At 44.1% G+C, this 11,992-nt stretch overlaps 1 long non-coding RNA gene across 1 annotated transcript; it reads right to left on the bottom strand.

Moving 5' to 3' along the window:
• Positions 1–208: 208 nt before the first annotated feature.
• On the bottom strand, positions 209–4,788 carry LOC311607800. Its single transcript, XR_014782746.1, has 3 exons — positions 4,620–4,788; positions 2,569–2,711; positions 209–250 (listed from the first exon to the last, which is right to left on the bottom strand). It is a non-coding gene; the product is annotated as an uncharacterized lncRNA (long non-coding RNA).
• Positions 4,789–11,992: the final 7,204 nt, after the last annotated feature.

Here is an 11,992-nt window from a genome sequence, read left to right as displayed (position 1 = left end):
CATTCCATGGCTGTGCACTAAAGGACAGACAGAGACAGAGACATGGTGGCAAGAAAGGCATGGCACCAAAAGGAAAAGCAAGGCACAGCTGCTTACCTTATTTGTACACTCAGGAGTCAGAGAGGAACCAAGAAGTGAGACAAACTACAGAACCTCAAGGCCCACTCCTGGAACCCACCTTCTGCAACAAGGCTCCACCTTCTAGAGGCTCCAAACTGCTGGGGTCCAGCTCCAGGGTGAGGGTGAGGGCCTAAAGGAGGGTGGACGCAGAGCAGCAAGGAAGGGAAGGGAGAAAGGGGAAGAAAAGGAGCAATGAGTCGGGCATGAGGATCAAGAGAGGTTTTGCAGCCTGACTGATTGGCAGGCAGACACTTCTTTATTTATTTATTCAGAACTCAGTAAGCAGGGATAGACGCATGTTATTCCAAAACATAGAGCATATGATTTTGGTGCTGAGACATGCGTATGAACTTCTGCCTGGTCATAAGTTTAGTCATCATTGATAAACCATCACACAACAGAATTATCTTTTTTTTTAAATCATGTTCCCTCATTAACCCCACAACCCAACTTTTAACAACATTGAAGTTTCAAGGGCATATTTCGCCAAAGCATGACAGCCTGTTCTCAGTAGCTCTTACAGTTTGAAGGGCACTAGACAGAAAGGAAAATGTCCAAGCCAGCCAGGGCAGATTGTCATGTCCCAAGCAGTGTATTAGCAACTTTTAATAGTCAGAGTACGAATTGTCATTAGGCCCAAGAAAAGTCTTCAAGCTAAAGTTGCCGCAGTTATTATTTAATTTATGACACAATACACTGTTTATATTTTATATGTTTTTAGAATTTATCTATATGGCTAATCTCGGTATTCTTTGTTCCTTGGACATACAACACTACAGTGACTCTGTATGAGTTAACTTTTTCTGAGAAAGGGAGGTCTTAATATTTTATTCTTTTCTCATCTATCCACATCATTCTTTGCCCATCAGTATAAGGAAGAGGCTTTTCATTTGACCTGCCGCCAACTTCTCTGGCCTACTGAATGTTGTTTACCGTTATAAGTTTACTTTGGCTTGATTATCTTGTTCCTGAGTAAAGGAACATGAAGGGGCAGATGTGCCAAGAGTGTCTTTGAGTCAGAGCCTCATAAGGACAGCTCTAGTATAATTATTTGAGTCACAACCTCCAGGGCATAAGGAAGACCTTCAAGTGGGGCCAGATAAGGATATCTCCCTGAAAGTGGGAGGAGTAGTATGGTCAGGACGTTCCTGGGGAGGCTTAGAAGCCGTGTTCCTGAGAGAGGACGTAAATGAGTTATAAGGAAAATCCCATCAATCTAACATCCCCAAGTTCTACAAATAATGAAAGCCACCCCCTAAACATTTGACACATAGAGATAAAGGCCAAAAGTAGGGGACTGTACCACATCGATTGCATCACTCAGCTCAGCTTTGCTGGAGCTTTATCAAACAGCTGTGCTAGCCTTATGGCCTTCACTGTTCCCATTAGATACGGCTGTGCCATTCACCCCTCTTTAACTTGTTAACTTAAGGACCTGTAGAGCTCATTGTGGGCATGTAGGGTGTTTCTTCGTCATCGGATGATGACCAGAAAGACAAGAGTCAAAGTAAGCGCAACTCCCACAATTACTCCCAAACTGATGATAATTCACCAGGAAGTCCTGTCCTGAGACAAAAGGTGAGAGATCGTAAGAATCTCTTTGTCACCTTTAAAGGTGAGGTGGACTGAAATTGAGTTGAAGTCCACAGGCCTTAGAGGTGGGACCCAACCTGTGTCCAGGTCACCTTAGAAGCACTGTATGGGAGTGGAGTGACATAAATCTATTTAAATTCTGAATGACAGGGAAACAATCTAACTTTAATGTTTTGAATTTGGTTATCCATAAATAAGATGGCTTCTTCTAATTAAACACCACCAAACCCAATAACCCAATTAAGAAATGGGGCTCAGAACTAAACGGAGAATTCTCAACAGAGGACTTTCAAATGGCTGAGAAACATTTAAAGAAATGCTCAACATCTTTAGTCATCAGAGAGATGCAAATCAAAACAACTCTGAGATTCCATCTTATTATCCATCAGAATGGCTAAGATAAAAAATTCAAGTGACAGCACATGCTGGGCAAGTGTGGAGAAAGAGGAACACTCCTTCATTGCTGGTGGGAATGCAAACTAGTACAAACACTTTGGAAATCTATCTGGCGCTGTCTCAGAAAACTGGGAATAGGGCTTCCTCAAGACCCAGCTATTCCACTCCTTGGAATATACCCAGAAGATGCTCCAGCACACAACAAGGACATATGTTTAACCATGTTCACAGTGGCCTTTTGCATAATAGCCAGAACCTGGAAACAGCCTAAATGTCCCTCAAAGAACAGATAAAGAAACTGTGGTACGTTTACACTATGGAATACTACTCAGCAATAAAAACAAAACAAACAAACAAACAAGGAAATCCCAAAATTTGTGGACAAATGGACTGAATTAGAAATGATCATAATGAGCGAGTTAACCCAGAAGCAGAAAGACTTACATGGTATATACTCACTTATAATTGGACACTAGCCCAAGGGACATGTCCCATGAAAGTCTTCACTTATCAGGAGATTGGGATAGTTGTGAGGACATCCTGCTGGGACTTTAGGTGAGAGAAGTATGGGAGAATGGGGAAATAGAAGCAACCAGAGGGTCCTAGAAACCAAGAAGAAGAACATCATGACAGGAGGATCTGGGCCCAAACTACTGCACCAACCAAGGGCAATAATTGCACTAAACATCGAACCCCTACCCAGATCTAGCCAATGAACAGGACATTCTCTACCACTGAGTGGATAGTGAGAACTGACTTGGACATGAACTCTGGTGCCCCATATTTGACCACTTCCCTTGGTGGGGAGTCCTGGTGGTACTCAGAGAGAGAAAAAGCAGGCTACCATGATGAGGCTTGATAGTTTATGACCATATAGTGGGGGAGGAGGTCCCCCTTGGTCACAGACATAGGGGAGTGAATAGGGTGAAAGCAGGAGGGAAGGAGGGAGGAATGGGAGGATACACAGGATGGGATAACAATTGAGGTGTAATATGAATACATTAGTTAAATTTAAAAAGTCATCCTAAAAAAAAAAAAAAAAAAAAAGATTGCTTCCTCCAAAGTACTAATCCTATCCTCTAGATGCTTCCTGATTATTAGTGCCAAAGACACATTTTTAAGCTGATCAACATGTTCTGCGATACGAACCTGTTGAACTACTGCCATGGTAGAGGTTGTGAGTGGCCCCAAGATTCCAATGAAGGCAGTAATTTCTAATAGAAGGGCAACAACAAATCTTTTGGGCCTAGTAAGAGCATTGGTTATGATATCCACTGCTTAAGTGCCTGGGTCAGCAAACCAAGGCTGGTTCAGATTTACAGGTAGTGAAACATAAGGAGGTTGATTTACCAGAACAAAAGGTATTTCTTCCCAAGAATAATGAACACAAATGGGGAGCCAATACAAGAGGAACAATTGACAGTAAAAAGAGAACTAGTTTGAGGTAGTAAAAGCCTTCCCCCCCCCCCCCACCAGCATAGAGTTTACTTTGTTTTGATTATCTAAATTAAGATAATCTAGTATGGACCGTCATGTTCCAAGCAGCTTGTGTGAATATAGTTGTTCATTTCCTTAAGAGCACAGAAACTCAAACTTACACAAGTAAACAGAAACATTAACAAGTAGAGTCAGATAAAGCATTGGTTTCACCATCAAAGACAGAAACATGTGACAGCTGTGACCTCCTGAAATTTTACTTAGAACAAGGGAAAGACCAGCATATCAATACAATCGCATGGTAGGAAATATGCAAATCTTGTACTGTCTTGGGCAAGGTGGTTTACAGCTGCAATCCCAGCACTGGGACTGTGGCAAGGCGATTATTGTGAGTTCAAGGCCAGGCCGTGGCAGAGGGTGAGACCTTGTCTTAAATAAACAGCTAAGTGAATGTAACCAAAAGACTGCAAGAACATCAAGATTCACTGGTAATCTGGAAACAGATGAGGTTTGGCAATAAAAAAAGAAAAATAGGCTTGAGGGGCGAGAGAGACGGCTCAGCAGTTAAAAGCGTGCACTAGTCTTGCAGAGGACCCAAGTTCAGTCCTAGCACCTACTCTGGATGGTTTATAATCACCTGTGACTTCAGCTCCTGGGGGATCTGGGGCTAGTTCTGGGCCCTCCACAGGCACCAGTATTGTGTGTGTGTGAGTGTGTGTGTGTGTGTGTGTGTGTGTGTGTGTGTGTGTGTGTGTGCTGTCTGTATGCAAGTGAATGTGTGGACACACACACACAATTAAATGAAATCTTTTAAAAGCGGCTTGAGTAGACATTAGGTTAGTGAAGCCACTTAACACTTACAAAACCGAAAGGACCTGACGGCCACATAGGGGTAACTAATAAAAAAAACTATTGGCTGCAAAACATGAAGACAGCAAAGTAGCACTGCCTGTCTAAAGTCCATCTCACATGAGGAAAAAAGGAGAGAAAGGAGAACAAACACCCACATTTGCTTACAGGAAACAACAAACTCTGTAATGAAAAGCATAAAATTAGCATGAGTGGCTACTTACGGGAACAAACTGGCTGTCAGCTAGGAGCAGAGGGACGCTGAACCGTTTCAATGAGGACTTGTGTTGTTGTTGGGCTTGTCCTGAGCTGTGGAGCTGTAGAACCGACTCACATAAAACAAAATCTATATGAGTGTTGGAGAGGAAACATTCCTCTGGATGCATGTGCTTCTTAGATTATGGGGGCTTGACTGACACCAAGCCACGAGGGACAGCATCCCATAGCATCCTAAGCAACATAACGCAATTACAAGACTCTGACTGAAAGCTTGGACTCCGTTCCATTTGCATAAAGCAATTGCTCTTTTCTCCGTGGAGACCAAGCTGCAAATCATATTCTTGACATTAAAGTAAAATGTTAAAGTCTTCATTTTCATTATGTAAATGTTTTCCTAACTATGTTTTGAAGCTTAAAGGTGGTATTATGCAAAAGCCTCTGAATTTGAAAAACATGTTTCACGAAAACAAGATCACAAAAGATTATTTAAATTAACATCTCGCACACACTTTTCACTTCTGTTAAAAGGGGGGAGGGGCTCGTTTTGTTGTGCCTTGGAGTGTGTTTCCTTATTGGCAGATCAAAAATGTTTTAACATTAAGATGAAGCTACAAGAGGAAACTTTTTTTTATTAAATATGCATTTTACTTTCTGATTATGGGTGTGCACATGAGTACGTGAGGTCAGAGGATTCTCTGGGGCTGGAGTTACAGAAGGTTGTGAGTTGCCCGGTGTTTGTGCTGAGAACTGAACTCGAGAACAATAAACACTGAATGGCTAGATCACCTGTATAGCCCCCGAGCTTTTGCTTTTAAAGCCGTATAATTTATAAGCTTTGGTTTTTACATTAAAAAAAAAAAAAAGAAGAATCTTAGCCAGGCATGGTGACTCACACATTGAATTCCAGCACTTGAGAGGCAGAGGTAGGTGGACTTTTGTGAGTTCAAAGCTAGCCTGGTCTACGGAGCAAGTTCCAGGACAGTCAGGGCTACACAAAGAAATCTTATCTCAGAAAAAAAAAATATTTGGGCTGGAGAGATAACTGAGTGGTTAGGAGAGCAGTCACGAGAGGCAGCTCACAACTACCTGAGACCCCATACCTCTCTCTGGCCTGTGAGCACCCACACATGTGCACATACACACCCAGAGACACACACATATAAAAATGATAGCAATCAATCTTACACGTTTTATCATGGGAAAAAAAGCACACATAAGCATTTAGTACTTTGTGATCTTACCATGGAATTGAGTATTCAAATCAAGTATGTCTTTAACTGCCTGAGGAGAGTGTTCCAAACTTGCCCTCTAGAGACCCTGACAACACAAGATACTGCAGTCTGTAAAACTTTCTCTTTATGCTGTGCCTTTGTGGGAGTTTGCTATAATCCAGTATTTATTCCATTGACGGTCACTCTTTGGGGCGGGGGTGGGGTTGGGCACAGTGGGCCTACGGCTGCACTTCTGTCATGCAGCTATGGTTTGGTCATTCGTCACCACTGTAAGCTCATGTGTGACCATGCTGAGGGGTGCCTGGCATTTTGCTTGGTGTCACTCTAGCTCAGTTCCTATTCTGGGAAAGTCTCTGAAGCCCCAGAACTGCTCCAAGTTGAGTGGTTTATAGTAAGACCTTGAAGAAAGAGCTTGTCATCAACCAGGCGGTAGGACTAGGGGCAGGAGATGTGAGTCATCTGGAAGAGCACTTGCCCAGCATGCGGCAAGCCTCAGCCTCACTGCCACGTGTAAAGCCGAGTGTGTCAGTGCACACCTGTGATCCCAGCACGCCTGTGATTCTAGCACACAGGAAGTGAAGGCAAGAGGACCAGTAGTAGAAGGTCATCCTTGCTTCCTTATTGAGTTGGAGGCCAGACTGGGTTATATGAGACAGTGTCATAAAGAAAAACACTCCCCAACACATCTCTGGGCAGTTTGGAAGCCATTGCTCTATGGAAATGGCTCCTTCACTACAGAAACGTAGTACAGCTAAGATGTGGTATCCCCATTGGGTGTGACAAGGTTGACACAATCTGCTTCAAGCACCTGATGGATCTCTGGGTAGCTCCTGGGCCACGAGCAGTAAAGACATGCCGTGTGCCCATCCGCTATACTCGGTCATCCAGGCTAACACGGACATTTCTGATTCCTTCTGTCCTTAGATGTCTTTTCCAACCTGAGAGGTTGACTGGCTGAGAGATTAGGAGCTACAGTAGGGCCATAAACAACTTGTGAACAGCCTAATATTGTCCTGATGACCTTTCTCTCTAATCAGAGACCTCATGCTTTAGGTCACATGGTGGCTTTATGGTTGGTAAGTAGAAAGCGAAGACAGATGGTCCTTGAGACGAGCAGCTTCAGCAGATGCAATAACCGAAGCTGTTCCCTGATTAAGCTCGTTTGTGTGACTGATGTGAGCCATTGGTCATAGTGAAAGGAAGTAGAAGTGGAAATTTACTAGCAAGGAAAAAGAATGACCAGGCCAGTTAACAACAGAGCAGAGACGGGATCCTGGAGACGGGTGTCAAAAGTTAGAGATGGTGCGTGGGGCAAAGCTGCTGTGCCTACTGTGTGAAGATTTTATTAAATGCAAGTCAAAGCGGATGAGCGCCTCACTAATGGGGAGAGGTCCTAGATGCACTCAGCCCCAGTGTTATTTCTGGGTTACATTCATGTTGAGTTAGCAAAAGAAGAGTGGATTGTATATGTTAATGAGACAAAAACTTCCATATCATCCAAGGATAATGGTGTCTGTCCTGGGTCCTCGGGAGCTATTTGGAACGCAGGGTCTGTGACGACTACTCTGCACAGAGGCGGGAAGTCCAATGTAAAGTAGATGCTATACAGCATTTAAGTTGGCCCCCAGGCAGCACTGTATCTGGTGTGATTCTGCTGGGCCAGTGAGGAACACCATTCCAACGAAGGACTCCTTTCTCCCTCTCGGCCCCTCTGCTCTTAGAACCTGCTCTGTTAGTGTCCTGTCTCAGTGGAACAAGCTCTCAACAAAACAGCAAACTCATTTGGCATCAGTTAAAACGCCATGACCTCTGTTTTAGGTGCACACGCGTATCTGGACTCTGATCTTGGACTAAGACTCTTTCCTTAAAGAAATTATCAATGAAGGTCTCTGTGTCCCCATAAGTGTGTGTGTGTGTGTGTGTGTGTGTGTGTGTGTGTGTGTGTACATGTATATGGAGGTGAGTGTATGTGTGGAAGGTAGCTCACTCAGACTAAGTCTCAAAGTCAACCACATAGCCCACTGTGACATTGAGCTCCTAACAAATGCAAACTAGACAGTTGTAGCTTTTTTGTGCATTCTGAAGATTTGAACTCATGTCCTCCTGCTTGCATGGTAAGTGCTTTACCCATGGAACCCTCTGGAGGTGATGCATTAGGTATTGCAAGCACATGTTCTACAGGCCTCCTGTATTTGTGTGGAAGATACTCAATTATTTTGTCCCATGATGTCTCTGCCTTCACTCCATCTAGTCAAGTTACTACTTCTTCGGGTCCCCCTACATGACTGCCCATTAAAGAGAACATGAAATTTAAATACCTCCCTGTTGTTCTTCATATTTTAGCAACCTTTGCACATCACTTAGGCTGATAGTTTGGCACAGAAGCAGAAATGTTGGGAGTCTTTGCTTGGTCCCTATGCCAGGCATGGTCAATGGATTTAGATCAGGACACTCAAACATTTTAAGGATCCTGTTCAAAAGATGTCACAGGTAGAGAAATCGGTGTCAACGAGAATAAACAGGTACAGGGTAATGTGGATTGAAGACCTAAACGTTAACTGACGAGGCCTTCCACAAAACACTGTAGGTCCTCAGCAGCTTCAGCAGCTACAAACAGTAAAGGATGTTAGGAAAATTGAACTGAGAATTAGATGGGATTAGACCTGTGTGCCTCTGGTCTTCATGGCCTGATTCTCTCTAGAGAGCTTTGGAACCACATAGCTGCAGGTAGTGATGCTTGTGACAAACTCCATCATTCACTAAAGTCAGGAGGTAGAGAGAAGAAGGAAGAGTGGCCTACTTCCCAAAGAAAGTGGACTCATCCCGGTCTTGTTAAGACCTTAAATCAGGGACCAAGGATCTTTTCAACAAAGTGCCATATGTAAGTATGTGGCTTTGTGGACCACAGTGTTGCGATACCAACAGCCCAACTCTGCCTCTGTGGCCAGAAAGTAGCCATATGATGGGCAGAAATACGTTCCAACAACACTTCATAGGAACTGGAGTAACAGATCAGTTGGTAAAATACTTGTCTTTTTTTTATTTTTTATTAATTTATTCTTGTTACATCTCAATGGTTATCCCATCCCTTGTATCCTCCCATTCTTCCCTCCCTCCCATTTTCCCCTTATTCCCCTCACCTATGACTATTCCTGAGGGGGATTTCCTCCCCCTGTATATGCTCATAGGGTATCAAGTCTCTTCTTGGTAACCTGCTATCCTTCCTCTGACTGCCACCAGGTCTCCCCCTATGAGGTCATGAATGTGATGCCCGGGACCCCATTTTAAAAGGAAGTAGGGAGTGATGGCCCAGGCTTGTATTTCCAGTTATGAGGAGCAGGAGACAGGGATCCTGGGTTTTGCAGGTGAGTCTACCTTGTCAACTCCTGGCTGGTGAGACTCTGTCTTTCAAAACACAATGAGTAGTTCCTAAGGAACCACACACAAGGTTGTCCTTTGCCTACACACACACACACACACACACACACACACACACACACACACACACACACGCACACACACACATGCACAGCACACATGGACACAGACACAGACAAAGACATACAAGGACACACACTGGCACACAGGGACACATCCACAGACATACTCTTACAAAGACCACTAAAATTTGTTTTTCACAAAGTTCTCACATGCAAGAAATATTCAACTGTTCCATCTATGGAACCCACATAAAGATGAAAGAACTGACTCTACAATGTTGTCCTCTGACCTCCACACACACCCTTCCAAACATCATATATACAACCATTGCAATCATGAGCTTAAATGTCATGTTATATACTGATAACACACACACACACACACATACACACACACACACATTTCCCTTGATGATGGGGTATCCAGAATTTCACAATGGGACAGTGCTCTGTGTTTTAGTGAGTGTACACACATGTGTGAAGAAGTCAGAAAAAGGTCCTGGATCTCCTGGAGATGGTGGTTGTTACGCTAACATGTAGGTGATGGGAACTGAACTCAGGACCTCTGAAAGGTCAGCAAGTGCTCTTAACCACCAAGCCATCTTTCTATGTTTGGAATTAATAAAAAAGCTATTATTTAATTTAAAAAAGAACCCATGCCCCTGAAATATTAATTTTGTGTTATAATAACTGTAACTCTATTTTTAAAAAAAAAGTTTAAAAACTGTTTTAGCTTATGTGCTATACAGAGACAGATGGTGGGCCAGATTTGGCTCCTGGGTTGCTATTTGCTGGCCCCTGCATTAAAGAAACAGTCTGTCCTAGTCCATTTTCTGTCACTGTAACTGGAGACCATGGAGTGATTTATGAAAAAACTCAGCTTGTGATTTTGAAGGCTTGGAAGTTCAAGGTGAAGAAACTGCATTTACTAACACTGCCCTTGCTGATGGGGCTCTCGAGAGCCTCACAATGGGACCGTGCATTACACGGCAAGACAGAGCAGCCAGACTCAGACCTCTTTTCTTTTTCTTATTCTGAGATAGGATCTCATGTACCCCAGGTTGGTCTTGAGCCCACTGGGCAGCTGAGGATGACCTTGAACTCCTGATCTTACAGTTGCGTGTCACTACGCCTGTCATAGGAGGTGCCAGAGATGGAATCTAATAATTCTAGAATCTGTGTTCATAATCAGTTTCCCTCTCTGTCTCTTTCTTTGTCCCTCTCCGTCCCTCCTCTCTCCACCCGTCTTTATATCTCTATAAGTTCACCTCAGTAAACTCCTTACAAACAAGAAGTCATCCCTTTCTCACACTCATTGTCTTCAACGGCAGAGAGAACTATTTTTAAATCTTACCACGCACTCTTCCTTCCTCCTCAAACATGGAACAAAAATAATTAAAGTCAAATATTGACTTAGTACTGCTAAGCACACAGAGGACTTTTATCTGTAGCCACTTGTCTTTGCTCGGAGTGCAAGGTGGCCGCAACACTCTTCTTATGTACTTTACCCCCATCTGACAAATGTGAAACTCGGAAGGGGACAGTGGCTTACCAGAGGTTGCATGCCTGGCTGCCATGGAGTCGGGGCATGGAGGCTGAGCCTTTGCCTTCTGCGTCAGCTTCTCTTTCTCCGTTCCCTTAGACACGCTGCTATCTCACTTTGAGGACACAAGATCGCCTTCCTGCCAGGTTTGGGTTACAAAGTCATGGGTAGATAGTATGTCTCCAGAAGGCTCCATCCAGACTCTGTGTGTGTGTGTGTGTGTGTGTGTGTGTGTGTGTGTGTGTGTGTGTGTAAGTACATTTCTATGTGCAGGTGTGTACATACACAAGGAGGCCAGAGAGGCTGTCAGACAGCCTGGCTGTTGCTCTCTGCCGTAGTCACTTGGGACAGTCTCTCACTGACACTGGAGCTGGTCTGGCAGCTAGCAAGCCCCAGCCACCCTCTTGCTTCTGTTCTTCTAGGCACTGAGGTTAATTGGCACATGAAGCCAGACCTCTCTTTTCATGTAGCTGCTGTGGATTTGAACTCAAGTCCTCACACTCATACAGGAAGCTCTCATTTTGGATGAGCCAACTCTCCAGCCCAGACACTTACTCTGTGGAAGGCTTCACTGCTCCACCCGTCAGACTCTTGTGCTCAGCATGCTCTGCTTTAACAGCATTCCCACCCCCACGCCATTCCAATTCCAGCAGCTATTTGGGCTCAGCTAAATCACACAGCTGTTGGGCTGGGGATGAGGCACAAGCATGGAGACCTGTGTTTGATGCCAGCATCCACAAGTCAGGTGTGGTACAGATACCCGTAGCCCAGCGGTGTGATGGATGGAGACAGGAGGATCTCAGGGGCTTTCTAGTCACCAGATTACCTCCAAGCGCATCACATTGAGAGTGATAGATTGGGGCATCTAGTACCCTTTTCCAGCCTTTGTGCACACACACACACACACACACACACATACACACACACACATGTTATGCCACACATACACAGGCACACAAATAAATCAAAACAATGCATCAAACCTACTGTGAGTGTTATTAGGCTCTGTAAGTGATGGAGGACCTGAGGGTGGACAAGATGATCGTAGAGTGAAGAGCACACTTGCTCACAAAGACTTTGTTACCTGTCAGCAAGTTGGAAGTGCAGGGGGAAACAACTCAGTAATGTACATCAATGTCTGGAGATCAATGTCATGAACTTGG

This window comes from Acomys minous, assembly GCF_964271855.1.
Source record: "Acomys minous genome assembly, chromosome: 1".
Classification (NCBI taxonomy): domain Eukaryota; kingdom Metazoa; phylum Chordata; class Mammalia; order Rodentia; family Muridae; genus Acomys; species Acomys minous.
This window is presented reverse-complemented; position numbering and strand designations above follow the sequence as displayed.